Genomic DNA, 17,251 nt, shown 5'->3' on the forward strand with positions numbered 1-17,251 from the left:
TATTCTCTAGATGATTAACAACAGATGTCAATTTGGTGGTGGTTCGAATGAAGATGCAAACGAACATATTCATCTTTTTCAAGAGATATGTCTTCTATTCAAACTTCAACCGGACACTGATCAAGCCATATTTTTAAGACTTTTCCCATGGACACTCTACGGGGAAGCACGGAGTTGGTTTGATTCATTGCCCGAGGCTACGATAGAAACTCGGGATGGTATGTTGGAAAAATTTCTTAAGAAATATTTTCCAGCTTCTAAGCCCGCGAGACTCCAACAAGAAATTACCCAATTTTGTCAAAAGACCATGGAAACCTTGTATGAAGCATGGAATCGATTTTTTAAAATGCTAAGAGGTTGTCCAAACCATGGTTTGGATACCTTCCAAAAAATCCAAATCTTTTACAAGGGTTGTGATTTTGCAACCCGGATTTCTATTGATCAAGCAGCTGGAGGTTCACTCATGGATAAAACCAATCAAGAGGCTTATGAGATAATCAAGAAGCAAGCCGATTATTCTCATGAGTGGGATTAAGAAAGACCAATTACTCGTCATGCCCAAGTCCAAAGCGCCGGTGCTTATGATGACCTTAGTTCCCTAAGTTTGAAAATAGACGGTGTTGCTCAAAATATGGACAAGATCACCAAGGAAATTCATAGTATGAAGGTAGGTTGTGAATACTGTGGTGGTCTCCATTTAGGAAAAGATTGTGATGCCGGTTTAACAATGGATCAGAAAGAAGAAGTGGCTTTCATAAGCCAAAGAAATAATAATCAATTTCAAGGAAGAGCCCAATTTAACCGAAACTTCAACAACCCATACAACCCTCATGGTCAAAATTCCAATTACCAACAAGGGTCAAGTAGTGGGTTCCAACAACAAACTCCGAGTTTTTATCAAAAACCCCCACAGGAAGAGAAAAAGTCAAATTTGGAGAGTATGTTGGAAAATTTAATTTCATCACAAACTCAGCTTGTTACAAACATAAACCAAACTAACGAGAAAAACGAACATCAGTTTAGAAACCAACAAGCCTCAATTCAGAATTTGGAGAAGCAAATGAATGGTTTAGCTAGTTTACTTAGTGAAAGAAAACCAGGGAGTTTACCGGGCGATACTAATAAGAACCCCCGAAATGAGCACGCCAATGTTATCACCACATGGAGTGGTCTAGCATATGAAGCTACAAGAATGCCCGAAGATTCTGATTTCAGTGTTCTGTTGAACAAAAATGATGAACCGGTTAAGGAGCCAGAACAAGTGGTTGAGAAGGAGAAACCCGTAGTGAAGCCATATCAACCACCGCTCCCATACCCAAGGAAGCAACAACAAGAAAGGCTCGAAGACGAAAGGTAAAATTTCTAGATATGTTTAAACAAATTAACATAAATATGCCTTTTATTGATGTGATTTCAGGTATGCCAAAGTATGCTAAGTTCTTAAAAGACTTACTTACTAATCGAAAGAAAATGGAGGAACTTTCATCCGTCACCATGAATGCTAATTGTTCAGCAATTTTGATGAACAAAATACAAAAGAAGTTAGCGGATCCTGGGAGTTTTACCATACCATATCTCCTAGGAGATTTGGAATGCATTAAAGTATTAGCGGATTTAGGGGCTAGCATAAATTTAATGCCTTATTCATTGTATGTTAAGCTAGACCCCGGGGTACTAAAACCAACCCGAATGGCAATTCAACTAGCGGACCGCTCTGTTAAATTCCCTCGTGGAATTTTAGAGAATATGTTAGTAAAAGTAGGTACCCTACTATTTCCGGCTGATTTTGTAATTTTGGACATGGAGGAGCACACACGTGTGCCTCTTATATTGGGTCGACCCTTCCTCAATACCTCTAGAGCTATGATAGATGTTCATGGGCAGAAATTGACCCTTAGCATTGAGGATATTAAGGTTACCTTTTCCGTTGACCATGCCTTGCAATACCCCGAGTCTACTGATGATAAATTTTATTATTTGCAAACCGTAGACACATATTCAGAGTTGTTGTAGGAATTTTCAGAATTGCAAGGTTCAGGAGAATGCATTTTGGCAGAAGGTGATGAAGAGAACATGGTGGAAGAAGTGGAGATGTTGACCACCTTGATGGCTAACGGGTATGAGCCAAATGATGAAGAATACAGACAGTTGGATTTAGAAAATGAGTACCGATGTAAAAAATCGATTGAAGAACCTCCCATTTTGGAACTAAAGCCACTTCCAAGTCACTTGGAATATGCTTACCTTCAAGAGGATTCTACTCTCCTAGTTATCATTTCATCCGAACTCTCTGTAAGTGAGAAGTCTAAACTTGTTTCCATGTTAAAAGCCCATAAATCGGCTCTAGCATGGAAAATTCATGACATCAAGGGTATAAGTCCCTCTTATTGTACACATAAGATATTAATGGAAGATAACTATAAGCCATGTGTACAAAGACAAAGGCGATTGAACCCTAATATGCAAAAAGTCATTAAAAAGGAGATTGTCAAACTCCTTGATGCGGGTCTTATCTACCCAATTTCGGATAGTCCTTGGGTGAGTCCGGTCTAATGTGTACCCAAAAAGGGTGGCATGACCGTTATCACCAACGAAAACGACCAATTAATTTCCACTAGGACTGTCACGGGTTGGAGGGTATATATTGATTATAGAAAATTAAATGATGCTACCCGAAAAGACCATTTTCCCCTTCCTTACATTGATCAAATGTTGGAAAGGTTAGCAAGAAAGAACTTTTATTGTTTTCTTGACGGTTTCTCGGGATATTTCTAAATCCCTATGGCACCCGAGGACCAAAAGAAAATCACATTTACATACCCTTATGGTACTTTCTCCTATCGACGTATGCCCTTTGGCTTATGCAATGCTCCTGCTACCTTTCAAAGGTGTATGGTAGCAATTTTTCATGATATGATTGAAGACTTTATGGAAGTATTCATGGATGACTTTTCAGTTTTCGGTGATTCTTTTGACTTATGTCTTAATAATCTTGAGCGTATGTTGATTAGGTGTGAAGAATCAAATCTTGTACTAAACTGGGAAAAATGCCATTTTATGGTAATATAGGGCATTGTATTAGGTCATAAACTTTCTTGTGCAGGTATGGAGGTGGATAGAGCTAAAGTGGAAGTCATAGCCAAATTACCACCACCGTCGAATGTGAAAGGTGTAAGAAGTTTTCTGGGACACGCCGGTTTTTACCGTCGGTTCATTAAAGATTTTTCTAAAATTGCAACCTCTATGAACAAACTTCTAGAGAAAGATGCTCCATTTGTCTTTACGGACGAGTGTCTAAACGCCTTTAATCTTCTTAAAGCAAAGCTCACACAATCACCCATTCTCATATCACCGAATTGGTCACTTCCATTCGAACTTATGTGTGATGCGAGTGACTTTGCTATTGGTGCCGTCTTGGGGCAAAGAATTGAAAAACATTTCCAGCCTATTTATTATGCTAGTAAAACATTGCAAGGAGCCCAACTTAATTACACTACCACCGAGAAGGAACTCCTGGCAATTGTCTTTTCATTTGACAAATTCCGATCTTACTTGGTACTAGCAAAGACGGTTGTGTACACGGACCACTCGGCCTTAAAATACTTGCTTACTAAGCAAGATGCTAAACGCCGATTAATACGTTGGGTCTTGCTTTTGCAGGAATTCGACATTGATATTAAAGACAAAAAGGGGGCCGAAAACCTTGCAGCCGATCACCTTTCTCGCCTTGAGAACCCAAATCTTGAGGTTCTCCATGAGACCGTTATTCAAGATAATTTTCCTTATGAAAATCTCATGAGGATTGAGAAAGTTGATGATCCTTGGTTCGTAGACATAGCCAACTATCTTGCGGGTGGATTCCTAGAAACCGGTATGTCACATCAAAAACGGAAGAAATTTTTCAGTGACTTGAAATACTATTTTTGGGAAGACCCGTATCTCTTTAAACGGTGTCCCGATGGGATAATCCGTCGATGTGTCTCCTGGGAAGAATGTAACCAAATTCTTCTCCAATGTCATCTTGATCCCACTGGTGGACATTTCGGACCCCAAATCACGGGGAGAAAAGTCCATGAGGCTGGTTTTTATTGGCCTACCATCTTCAAGGATGCCCACCAAATATGTAAATCATGTGATTCTTGCCAAAGGGCAAGAAAGATTAGTCAACGAGACGAAATACCTCAAAACATAATCCAAGTTTGTGAGGTGTTCGATATTTGGGGCAAAGATTTCATGGGACCATTCCCAAAATCCAACTCCAACCAATACATACAATTACGTGTCAAAATGGGCTGAGGCAAAGGCTCTCCCAACTAACGATGCACGAGTTGTCATAAATTTTCTTAGAGAGGTTTTTGCCTGATTCGGTACCCCGAAAGCTTTAATTAGTGATCGTGGTACCCATTTTTGCAACACCCAGTTAGAAAAGGTGTTGAAACGATATGGGGTAACCCATAAAATTTCTACATCTTATCACCCACAAACAAGTGGGCAAGTTGAAAATACTAACCGGGTACTAAAAATGATCCTTGAGAAAACAGTTGGATCCAATCCTAGGGTGTGGTCAATGAAGCTTAACGATGCTTTGTGGGCATTTCGTACCGCCTACAAAACTCCTATTGGAACCACACCTTACCGCCTAGTCTATGGGAAAGCATGTCATCTCCCTTTGGAGATAGAGCACAAATCGCATTGGGCTCTTAAGACATGTAATCTCGATCATGAAGAAGCGGGAAACCTTCGTTTAAACCAACTTAATGAGTTGGATGAGTTGAGACATAACGCCTATGAAAACTCACTCATATACAAGGAAAAGACCAAAGTTTGGCACGATAATTGTCTTAAGAATCCAAAAGATTTTAAAGAGGGTGATCGTGTTTTGTTATTCAACTCACGATTTAAACTTTTCCCTGGAAAACTCAAGTCTCGATGGATGGGACCATTTGTTGTTAACAAGGTTTTTCCATATGGAACGATGGAATTAAGGAATGCGAAGGGTGATACGTTTAAGGTAAACGGACACAGGGTCAAACTATATGTTGATGGACCTATGAACATTGAAGATGAGGTAAAACTCATTTTCGACCCCAAAGCTACCTAAGTTTGGGGGAAGAGTCGGGTGAAGCGACTCGTTTTTAAACCTTCACAAATGTTAGAATTAGGATTGCGTGATTTTTAGTGATTCTGTGTGATTTTAATGATCTTGAAACTACTTCTGCGATTACCTTAACGTTACCAAACAAAACTACTGATCAAAATCTAAAAAAACAATGAAGAAAACACGATGCATTCCATGAACTCGAGACAATTTTGATCAGTAGGCTTTCTAAGTTCATGCCTTGTGCACTCCGCGTAAAATTAAAAAGAAACACTCCGTGCACGCTCATACGCGCCGCGCACACTTATGTGTGCGCTCTTCGTGCCCCTTTGTTCAGCTGATTTCTGGTTCAATTATTGTGGGGTCCACGTTTTAATCTCTACCACAAATAACCCAAACCCGATTTCTGTCATTCTTCACCCTAAAAATCTGATTCTATTTCTCTCAAACTCAAAATCCTTCCAAACCCTAACCAAATTACATCCAATCTTCATCAAATCTCTTCAATTTTCAAGCTAATTCAAGATGAGGAGAGTATGTTCATGTTCTTCTACATTTTATTGTTTTTAATACATCGATTTCACTTTCTTAATTTCGGATTATTTAAAGAATTTATGTGGGTTTTCTTCAATTCATGATTTTTGTGAACATTAACATGCTCTAAGTAATATGTATGCCTTGTATGCCTTAAAATTGATATTCCATTGTGTTTTTAGAATATTCTTATGATTCTAGGGTTTACATGCTAATCAAATTCCTAGCGTGTTAATGTTTTAAGAATGGTTTGTAACTAGTGATTTTGGTTTGATTGAAGATGATTTTAGATACTTCATGAGTTTTTGTTATCTTAAGATGAATATAAGTATTAAAGTTGGAATGCTAGCATGAATTGAATGATAGATTGATAATGTAGCATGAAAAGTTTTAGTGTTTCCACTTAATTATGCTTATTATGATATGAATGATAAAGTTTTGGGTAACAATAGCATTATGGATAGATTGTGCTTGATAACTGTGTTCAAATTTGGTTTCTATAACGCTATGATAGTCATGATAATCTTTGCTCTTTAAAGGATTTATTTGCTTGAAAGATTAACATAACTATGTGCTATATGTATCTTTGAACATTTGTTTTGACTTAAACTCACACTAACAAGGTATTATCTCTATATGCCTTTTGTTTTGGTGTTATTTCCTATGTTTAGACAAGGTTAACAAGACAAGCACCTCAACAAGGAGAAGGATCACATCAAGGAGGCCAGCAAGCACCCGCACCGGATCAAAATGATCCTATTGTTTGGTTATCTTATGTCCGGGACCATCCGGACTATGCGAACGAGTTTGCTTGGGTTTTACGAAAAAAATGTGAAGCTACTTGGTATTTTGATCCGGCACCATTGATTGAAGCAAGACAATATGATAAAGTATCAAAAATGTTGGAAGTTAAACATCAAGTTTCATCAAGACAAGAAATTACAATAAGGGCTTGGGAACATGTCATGCGACTCCATGACATTATATACCCCGAATTATGTAAAGAATTTATATCAACTCTGAAGTTTGAAACGATTTTAAATCCAAGGGGGCAAAACTTTATGAGGTTTAGATTGAGTGGTGCCGATCGAACACTGAGCCAAATAGATCTTGCTCGAGCCTTAGATCTATACAACGAACTCGATGATGATCAACTAGATGCCTTTCTCCGACAAGCCGAATACTATGAAACCTCCTACAATCCGAGACCATTTTAGATAGATATGAGTAATGATGACTTCTCCGCTAGCCGAAGCAAATTTAGTCAAATAACTCATCAAGATAAAAGGTTACTCCAAAGGTTAGTTGCTTGCACATTTAATGCAAGAAGAGACGACAATAACAAGGTATCTAGGCTTGATGTTTTTCTGGTCGACAAAATCTTCAACAAAGTTCCGGTTAACATTACAACCACCATTGCAAAATATCTTGATGATGCAGGGATGAGATCAGCAAACCCTATTGTAGGTGGTCACTATATAACCAGGATAGAAAGGTCATTGGGTATTAATTTCGATCGATTAATGGAAAATTCGGAAAGAATGGAACCTTTGGGAAGTAAATATTATGTTAATGCAGAATTTTTGCCATACAACAATCAGCAAAGGCTCGTTCCATTTGTTCCTCGAGTTACCCCACCACATGCTAACCCTCCACTGCGCGCAAATGATCATGAAGCAGGTGGTAGCTGAAATGTCCCGTTCTTATTGATTAAAAACGTTCCATATTAATTGATTTCGTTGCGAGGTTTTGACCTCTATATGAGACATTTTTCAAAGACTGCATTCATTTTAAAACAAACCATAACCTTTATTTCATCAATAAAGGTTTAAAAAGCTTTACGTAGATTATCAAATAATGATAATCTAAAATTTCCTGTTTACACACGACCATTACATAATGGTTTACAATACAAATATGTTACAACAAAATAAGTTTCTTGAATGCAGTTTTTACACAATATCATACAAGCATGGACTCCAAATCTCGTCCTTATTTAAGTATGCGACAGCGGAAGCTCTTAATAGTCACCTGAGAATAAACATGCTTAAAACGTCAACAAAAATGTTGGTGAGTTATAGGTTTAACGTATATATATCAAATCATAATAATAGACCACAAGATTTCATATTTCAATATACATCCCATACATAGAGATAAAAATCATTCATATGGTGAACACCTGGTAACCGACATTAACAAGATGCATATATAAGAATATCCCCATCATTCCAGGACACCCTTCGGATATGATATAAATTTCGAAGTACTAAAGCATCTGGTACTTTGGATGGGGCTTGTTGGGCCCGATAGATCTATCTTTAGGATTCGCGTCAATTAGGGTGTCTGTTCCCTAATTCCTAGATTACCAGACTTAATAAAAAGGGGCATATTCGATTTCGATAATTCAACCATAGAATGTAGTTTCACGTACTTGTGTCTATTTTGTAAATCATTTATAAAACCTGCATGTATTCTCATCCCAAAAATATTAGATTTTAAAAGTGGGACTATAACTCACTTTCACAGATTTTTTTACTTCGTCGGGAAGTAAGACTTGGCCACTGGTTGATTCACGAACCTATAACAATATATACATATATATCAAAGTATGTTCAAAATATATTTACAACACTTTTAATATATTTTGATGTTTTAAGTTTATTAAGTCAGCTGTCCTCGTTAGTAACCTACAACTAGTTGCCCACAGTTAGATGTACAGAAATAAATTGATAAATATTATCTTGAATCAATCCACGACCCAGTGTATACGTATCTCAGTATTGATCACAACTCAAACTATATATATTTTGGAATCAACCTCAACCCTGTATAGCTAACTCCAACATTCACATATAGAGTGTCTATGGTTGTTCCGAAATATATATAGATGTGTCGACATGATAGGTCGAAACATTGTATACGTGTCTATGGTATCTCAAGATTACATAATATACAATACAAGTTGATTAAGTTATGGTTGGAATAGATTTGTTACCAATTTTCATGTAGCTAAAATGAGAAAAATTATCCAATCTTGTTTTACCCATAACTTCTTCATTTTAAATCCGTTTTGAGTGAATCAAATTGCTATGGTTTCATATTGAACTCTATTTTATGAATCTAAACAGAAAAAGTATAGGTTTATAGTCGGAAAAATAAGTTACAAATCGTTTTTGTAAAGGTAGTCATTTCAGTCGAAAGAACGAAGTCTAGATGACCATTTTAGAAAACATACTTCCACTTTGAGTTTAACCATAATTTTTGGATATAGTTTCATGTTCATAATAAAACTCATTTTCTCAGAATAAAAACTTTTAAATCAAAGTTTATCATAGTTTTTAATTAACTAACCCAAAATAGCCCGCGGTGTTACTACGACGGCGTAAATCCGGTTTTACGGTGTTTTTCGTGTTTCCATGTTTTAAATCATTAAGTTAGCATATCATATAGATATAGAATATGTGTTTAGTTGATTTTAAAAGTCAAGTTAGAAGGATTAACTTTTGTTTGCGAACAAGTTTAGAATTAACTAAACTATGTTCTAGTGATTACAAGTTTAAACCTTCGAATAAGATAGCTTTATATGTATGAATCGAATGATGTTATGAACATCATTACTACCTTAAGTTCCTTGGATAAACCTACTGGAAAGAGAAAAATGGATCTAGCTTCAATGGATCCTTGAATGGCTCGAAGTTCTTGAAGCAGAATCATGACACGAAAACAAGTTCAAGTAAGATCATCACTTGAAATAAGATTGTTATAGTTATAGAAATTGAACCAAAGTTTGAATAAGATTATTACCTTGTATTAGAATGATAACCTACTGTAAGAAACAAAGATTTCTTGAGGTTGGATGATCACCTTACAAGATTGGAAGTGAGCTAGCAAACTTGAAAGTATTCTTGATTTTATGTAACTAGAACTTGTAGAATTTATGAAGAACACTTAGAACTTGAAGATAGAACTTGAGAGAGATCAATTAGATGAAGAAAATTGAAAAATGAAAGTTTTTGTAGGTGTTTTTGGTCGTTGGTGTATGGATTAGATATAAAGGATATGTAATTTTGTTTTCATGTAAATAAGTCATGAATGATTACTCATATTTTTGTAATTTTACGAGATATTTCATGCTAGTTGCCAAATGATGGTTCCCACATGTGTTAGGTGACTCACATGGGCTGCTAAGAGCTGATCATTGGAGTGTATATATGAAAGGATCCGAAACTAATCATTCGGACGTTGTCCATATTGATTACAAACGAATTACAATAGTTGATAACATTGCGAGGTACTTGCCCTCTATATGATACATCTTACAAACGTTGCATTTATTATTAAAAGGTAATCTATAGTTACATCCATAATTGACATATTCGCCTGACATTTCATAATATTCAAATGACCTAAACCGCCATTTACTTAATAATAGTCTCTATGAACTTCAATGACTCGAATGCAACGCCTTATGATATAAGTCCTTAATGGCCTCAAGTAGTATCCTTAGTACGAGATAATGCACAGCGGAAGACTTAATTCATACCTGAGAATAACATGCTTTAAAATGTCAACATAAAGTTGGTGAGATATAGGTTTAATGTCGACAGCGATATAAATATAGACCACAAGATTTCATATATAAACATTTTAATAAAAATATTCTAAGTGGTTGAGCACTTGGTAACCATACTTAACAATTAATCACGTCGCATATTCCCTTTAATATGAAATCTTACTACACTGTACCAAGTGTAGTCACGAAACGAAGTACTGTGCAACCGTTGAATACTGGTCGTCCAGTCCGGTTGGGGTTGTCAGGCCCGATAGATCTATCAACAGGATTCGCGTTTACAATACCGCTGTAAATATTAGTTACCAAGCTACAGGGAAGTATGCCAGTGGTACAACTCAACGTAGAATATATTTTTCAGTTACTTGTGTCCATATCGTAAAACATAAAATACATGTATTCTCATCCCGAAATATTTAGAGTTTAAAAGTGGGACTATATACTCACTTTCGTCTTGAAGATATATATAATTTGACTTGGTCTCCGGTTGATATCACGAACCTATCCATATATAATATATCAATACCTTTTCTTTTTAAACAAACGTCACATATATATACTTGTTATACTTTTAATACTTTGAATAATTCCTTAGTCCGTAGTTAGCAGCTCGTTGTTAGTAATTCAATTTTAATGGTTCATTTTTAGATGTTTAATATACCCGCAATGAAATAAATAAAACCCCCAATGAAATAAATAAAACCCCATCGTATATGTATTGGTCGAGATTAATCTTGACCCACGGTACCGGTGTTGTCAAATGACGTGTTGCGTACATAAAGTACCGGTGTTGTCAAATGACGTGTTGCGTACAAACATGGGATCTTATGATTAATCTTCTCGTGTTGTTTACGGGTGATCCTGAACCATATAAAATTGAATTATAAGTACATATATATAAAATATCATGTTATCTTAGAAATATGTGATTTATTTAATTTTTCCCAATTAATCCCGAAGTTAAACAAGTCTAGGATAACCAATTTTGTTTCGGTCATAGTTTCTTCGTTACAAATCCGTTTTCGTTGATTCAACTTGCCATCTCCTTGGATCGAGTCCCTCTTTAAGACTATGAACTGAAAATACCTTGGTTTGTATTCAAAATCACACGGCATAGGTGAAACTTTAGTGAAACTTATGAAGTTAAACATTTTTGTTACAAAAAAATAACACTTAATGACCATTTTTCTAAAAATACTTATACTTTGAATTAAATCATGACATTTTTATGTGTTAACATATTTATAGTAAAAATCATTTTTCCAGAACATAAACCTCCAATTCAAAGTTTAAGATAGTTTTTAATTATCCAACCCAAAACAGTCCCCGGTTACACTCCGACGTCGTAAAAACAATTTTTAAGATATTCTTTGAAAAACCAAGTTATACCTTGTTAAGTTAGCATATATTTAAGTTATATTACAGGTCTTGAAGTATTTTAAAAGTTAAGTTAGAAGGATTTATTTAGTTTGCAAACAAGTTTGAAAACTTTCAAACTATGTTCTTGTTGTTAAAATTGTATACCACAAAATATGATAGCTATATATATATAAATCGAATAAGGTTATGAACATAGATACTACCTCAAGTTCCTTGGACAAGGTTGCTGTAAAAGAGGAGTAAAAAGCTAGAACCAAAAGGGTGATGGAATTGGATGAAAGATTGGAAGTAAGTTTGTGTTCTTGGAAGGATTTCTTGAAGTGTTTTTGTATGGTTTTCTTATGGTGTTTAAGTAAGGTTTTTGAAGCTAAATGATGGGGAAAATGCTTGGAGATGATCAAGTATGAAGTTAAGAGTATTTTGAGAGAGAAATGGAAGTGTAAGTATGAGAAAATGGGGTGAAGAAATGGTGTGCATGCATAAAAACGTTTTTAGGTTATAAAGGAAAAAAAAGATACCTAACTTTGTTTTCTTGCTAAATAATTCATGCTACTTGACAAATGGTTGGTTCCACATGTTTCTTAATCATTTAAGGCTGCTAAGGAGCAGATTTTTATTGGTATATACCAATAGTAAATACATCTAGAAGCTGCGTATGATACGGGTACATATACCCTAGGTATACGTATAGAAATCTTTGAGAAAACGGAACGAGGATTCAAATATAGCTATCTTTTGTAAATATACTTATATTGTTTTATGTATTTAAGTCTTTAAAAGTGATTAAATACATTACTTATACGATATATGTATAAACATTATAGGTCATAAGTATTTAAGTCAAATAACGTTACGTATGGTTATCGTTTTGAAAACTTAAGTTAGTAGTTTCAAAATATACTTATAACTTATTGTTATTAATACAAAATGAGATATTAAAACATTCTTAGATCATGTTAAATATGTATATATACATATATATACACAAACGTATAATTATCATATATTGTATAGTTCGTGATATCATCGGTCAAACTAGACGGTCAAACGTTGTGTAAAACTCTTTTCGAAAACATAAGTCTCAACAATTTGGATTGCTTATCATGTTGGTAAGGTTTAATTTATGTAAATATTAATCTTATAAGTATAGAACGATCGAAAAAGTGCGGGTCAACTTTAGGGTTTTTGCTTATCGTGTCGGAACCATATAGAGATTAGAGTTTAAATTTGGTCGGAAATTTCCGGGTCGTTACAGTACCCACCCGTTAAAGAAATTTCGTCCTCGAAATTTGGTAGAGGTTGTCATAAATAACAATAGGAATGTTTTCATGACGAATATGAGGTAATAATGAAATTTTATCATTATTGAAAGATTTAGATAAAACGATTCGGTTATGTGAGACGCACGAGCGAAGCTATCACAAAAGAGTGAAATGAGTAAATATAGAATTGTTGTAACCGATGACGTGATTATGATCGATTTCCGGGATTTAAGGGTTTTAAAGAAAATCTTATGTAATAAGATTTAGTTTTGCGGCGATCAGGATCTTCTTTGATTTAACGCGGCAATCTGTTTTGATTTCTTTGTCGAATATTTCACTATAAATTTACCTCCTTCCCTTTCTTTCTTCCCACATCTTCTATTCTTTCTCTTTAGTTCCTACTTTAAGACATTCGCTAATATGCTCCAACCCATTCTAATCCTTGTTATATTTCTAACTTTCATATCTTTCATTCTTCTTTTTCATCTATCACCAGAAGAATCTATTCTCTTTTATCCTTTCCTTGGAATTATAATGTTTTTAATTCTCCCATGCCTTTACGTTGCAATATGTATTGATATGCACGGTTTGTAGTTTCGGGGTTGTTGTTAGGTTTTATACCTTCCCTTATATTTCGATGTTCCTACTCCCGTCCCTTAAAATCATTGTCATCCACAGTTAATGCTCTCTCTTATTTGCTGTGGTTTATGTTCCTATTTCTATTCTGAGGTTTTGTCCCTTCGTTTCTTCTTCCCGTCCTCGAGCCAAGCGAACAATGGTCCGAAATTCGTAGGTAGGAAATTTGGAATGAACCTAGCTATTGGTTTTAGAATGAAATTGTAATGGCACGATCTTGATTCGTTAAATTACTCGAATATTCCGGAAAAATAGAACTATCAAGGTGATACGTTCTAATATGTTTGGAGACTTGATAGAATGTAAGAGCCGTGTAACATGGCACATGATGACGGTACTGTGAATCATCACATTCCATTAGAAACTTAACATGACTTACTGTAATATAATGAAGTTGATCAAGTTTCATTATATTATACTAATTCATGCATCAGTTCCCAACACTACTTCAAATCATTTATATTTTAATCTCGGAGGTTTCAGAATTTAGAAATTAACACAGTTTCTTTTATATTGTAACGCAGATGTTATGGAGAGATAAATGATTGCAGATAGGAATAGTTGTAAAAATATCTCCAGAAATATGAAAAATATGTATAACGAATGATATGAAGATATCTTATAATATCTAAGATAAGATGATGATGAAAAATATCATCCGGGCAAGGTTTTGAATAAAGAGTAGGGTTCTTACTGACGGTTTCAGCAGGTACGGAATCGTTTGTATTCTTTGAGAGCAGGTTCAGTCCCTGTGATTTATCCACAGCCTCTTTCATACTTTGCTTCATCCGTTTTCTAGTTCCAAACTTTTTTTTTTTTTTTTTTTTCCAGCTTTACCACCTTACTATTCTTTGTCCTCAAACTTTTGACCGTTAAAGTCGTTTACAGTTTTTGCTGCTTCGTTAGCATTTCAAGAACTATTTCATAGTCCCGGGTGTTTTTCAGAAACTTCACGTTCAGATTATGAAATTCTTAGGGATAGACATTATAGATATGATGGAAGAAGTTCCGCGAGATTTTCAAAATACTGATTGTTGATTTCGCCAAAAGGATAACGATCTGCTGGTGCACCTGTTGATGTTGTCGAGGGATATAAAAGGTTTTCCGGTAATGACGGCGAAAGGACAAGGTATAAATATCATGATTATAATAGAAATAATCTCACTGAAAAGTCGAAGTGGAGCTGTGACAAAATTAGCTTCTTGAAAAGGAATTGTAGGGTTGTTCTTGCTAATAAATGGCAAAGGATTCAATACCTTATGTGTTAAATTATGAATTTGGGTTCGAGAGTTCTTCAGGTGTATAACTGTATGTATAAATCTTCATTCCGTAGGCGAGGTGCGGCGGGTTCAACTTCTCGGTCGAGGTGTTTTCAGGAATCATGAAAGGATTTGAATGCGAATTGTAATCGTCAAGTTACGAATGAGGTTTAAGATAAAATCAAGTGGCAAGCTTGAAGAATTGTTTAGCTTCATATGTTACAATCAACATTTTAATTCATTTTAATTGTCCAGAGTTAGCCAGAACAGTTAGCGTGGAATCCTTAATAGATTTTTAATTAGTTAAATCGTGTGTTTCTAACAAATTTTTTTTTTATTTTGTCCAATGTTTTCTTCTTTATGCCACTTGTTGGATTCTGGTAGGTCAAAATCCGAATATGAAATTTGATTGAAAATGGTTATTCTGGGGTGAGCGGATACGAATATCGGTGGTTGTAAGTAAGATAATAGATAACCGTTGAATCAGATTCAAGAATGTACAATATAACTTATTAATGTGAATTCTAAATATTCCTCGGGTACTACCCACCCGTTAAAATATTTTCATCATTAATAGTTTGTACGAAGGAATTTTTAATTACTATCTTTATGAAAATATACTTGCATATATATTTTCTTCAGAGATAATTATAGATTTAATGAGTCAATAAGATATTAAACTCATTTGATTTATCGTTAATTCTAGATTACATAATCTCTAAGACTTTAGAAATTACATAATCGTCATACGATACGTAAAGCAAAGATAATCGATGTAGAACGATATATAGAACGAAGATCATACTCGAAGTACAGATATTGAGTCGTGTGATGTTGATATTCGAGATACAGATTGTGATGTTGAGATTTAAGGCGCGGTTGTGATTGGGGTGATAAAGGTACTGTCGGCGTTGACGATGGTAGTACGGATTATGCTGTTGGTGCTGCTGTTGGTGTTTGTAACCTTCGCACCATATTCTCCAAAACCACTACCCGAGCACGGAGTTCGTTGACTTCTTCTATTATACCGGGATGATTGACGGTTGGAACGAGCGAATGAACAAGATTTGAAATATGGGATAGTATGTAATCATGACGAGATACTCTAGAAATGAGCGAGAAAATGGTGTTTCGAATAGGTTCGCCGGTAAGTGCTTCAGGTTCATCGTTAAGAGGACAATTTGGTGGATGGAATGGATCACCTTCTTCTTGCCTCCAGAAATTTAGTATATTACGAACCCATCCCCAATTCATCCAGAATAGATGATGGAAAATTGGTTGATCCATTCCGGTAATGCTGTTCTCGGAGCTCGAATGGAAATCCATATCGGCGAAGCTATCGAAGTCGGAGGAATTTGAGCTGGATGAAGAATCCATCTTGTATGGTCGGAGAAATGAATTTTTGGTTTGGAATAGATTATAGGAGTTGGGTTTGGTACTCTTCAATACATAATTTACATATGTATATATAATATCAAAATCCCATGAATTACGGAGAATCTTTGAAATACGTCAGGCAATGTCTATAGTAACAGATACGCTAGGATATGAATTTTGTCTATACACTATCGATGCACTAAATGCAGTAAGACGTGTCTAGACTTAAGAATGATAAGCAGGAAGTTCCCTAAGAATGATAAGCAGATGATTTCCGACTAGGATTGATAAGCAAAACTTTTGACAGGCAGACACGGTCAAAGTCCAGACTCACTTAATGTATCCTAACAACTACTAGTTAGACACACTAATGCAAGGCCTGGTTCGCTAAGACCAACGCTCTGATACCAACTGAAAGGATCCGAAACTAATCATTCGGACGTTGTCCATATTGATTACAAACGAATTACAATAGTTGATAACATTGCGAGGTACTTGCCCTCTATATGATACATCTTACAAACGTTGCATTTATTATTAAAAGGTAATCTATAGTTACATCCATAATTGACATATTCGCCTGACATTTCATAATATTCAAATGACCTAAACCGCCATTTACTTAATAATAGTCTCTATGAACTTCAATGACTCGAATGCAACGCCTTATGATATAAGTCCTTAATGGCCTCAAGTAGTATCCTTAGTACGAGATAATGCACAGCGGAAGACTTAATTCATACCTGAGAATAACATGCTTTAAAATGTCAACATAAAGTTGGTGAGATATAGGTTTAATGTCGACAGCGATATAAATATAGACCACAAGATTTCATATATAAACATTTTAATAAAAATATTCTAAGTGGTTGAGCACTTGGTAACCATACTTAACAATTAATCACGTCGCATATTCCCTTTAATATGAAATCTTACTACACTGTACCAAGTGTAGTCACGAAACGAAGTACTGTGCAACCGTTGAATACTGGTCGTCCAGTCCGGTTGGGGTTGTCAGGCCCGATAGATCTATCAACAGGATTCGCGTTTACAATACCGCTGTAAATATTAGTTACCAAGCTACAGGGAAGTATGCCAGTGGTACAACTCAACGTAGAATATATTTTTCAGT

General features: G+C 35.3%; 1 non-coding gene across 1 annotated transcript; it reads right to left on the reverse strand.

The window, feature by feature from the left end:
• Positions 1-268: 268 nt before the first annotated feature.
• LOC139894737 (small nucleolar RNA R71) lies at positions 269-375 on the reverse strand. Its single transcript, XR_011775222.1, has one exon. It is a non-coding gene; the product is annotated as a small nucleolar RNA R71 (small nucleolar RNA).
• Between the last annotated feature and the right edge of the window lie 16,876 nt (positions 376-17,251).

This window comes from Rutidosis leptorrhynchoides, chromosome 2 (genome assembly GCF_046630445.1).
Source record: "Rutidosis leptorrhynchoides isolate AG116_Rl617_1_P2 chromosome 2, CSIRO_AGI_Rlap_v1, whole genome shotgun sequence".
In the NCBI taxonomy this organism is placed as follows: Eukaryota; Viridiplantae; Streptophyta; class Magnoliopsida; order Asterales; family Asteraceae; genus Rutidosis; species Rutidosis leptorrhynchoides.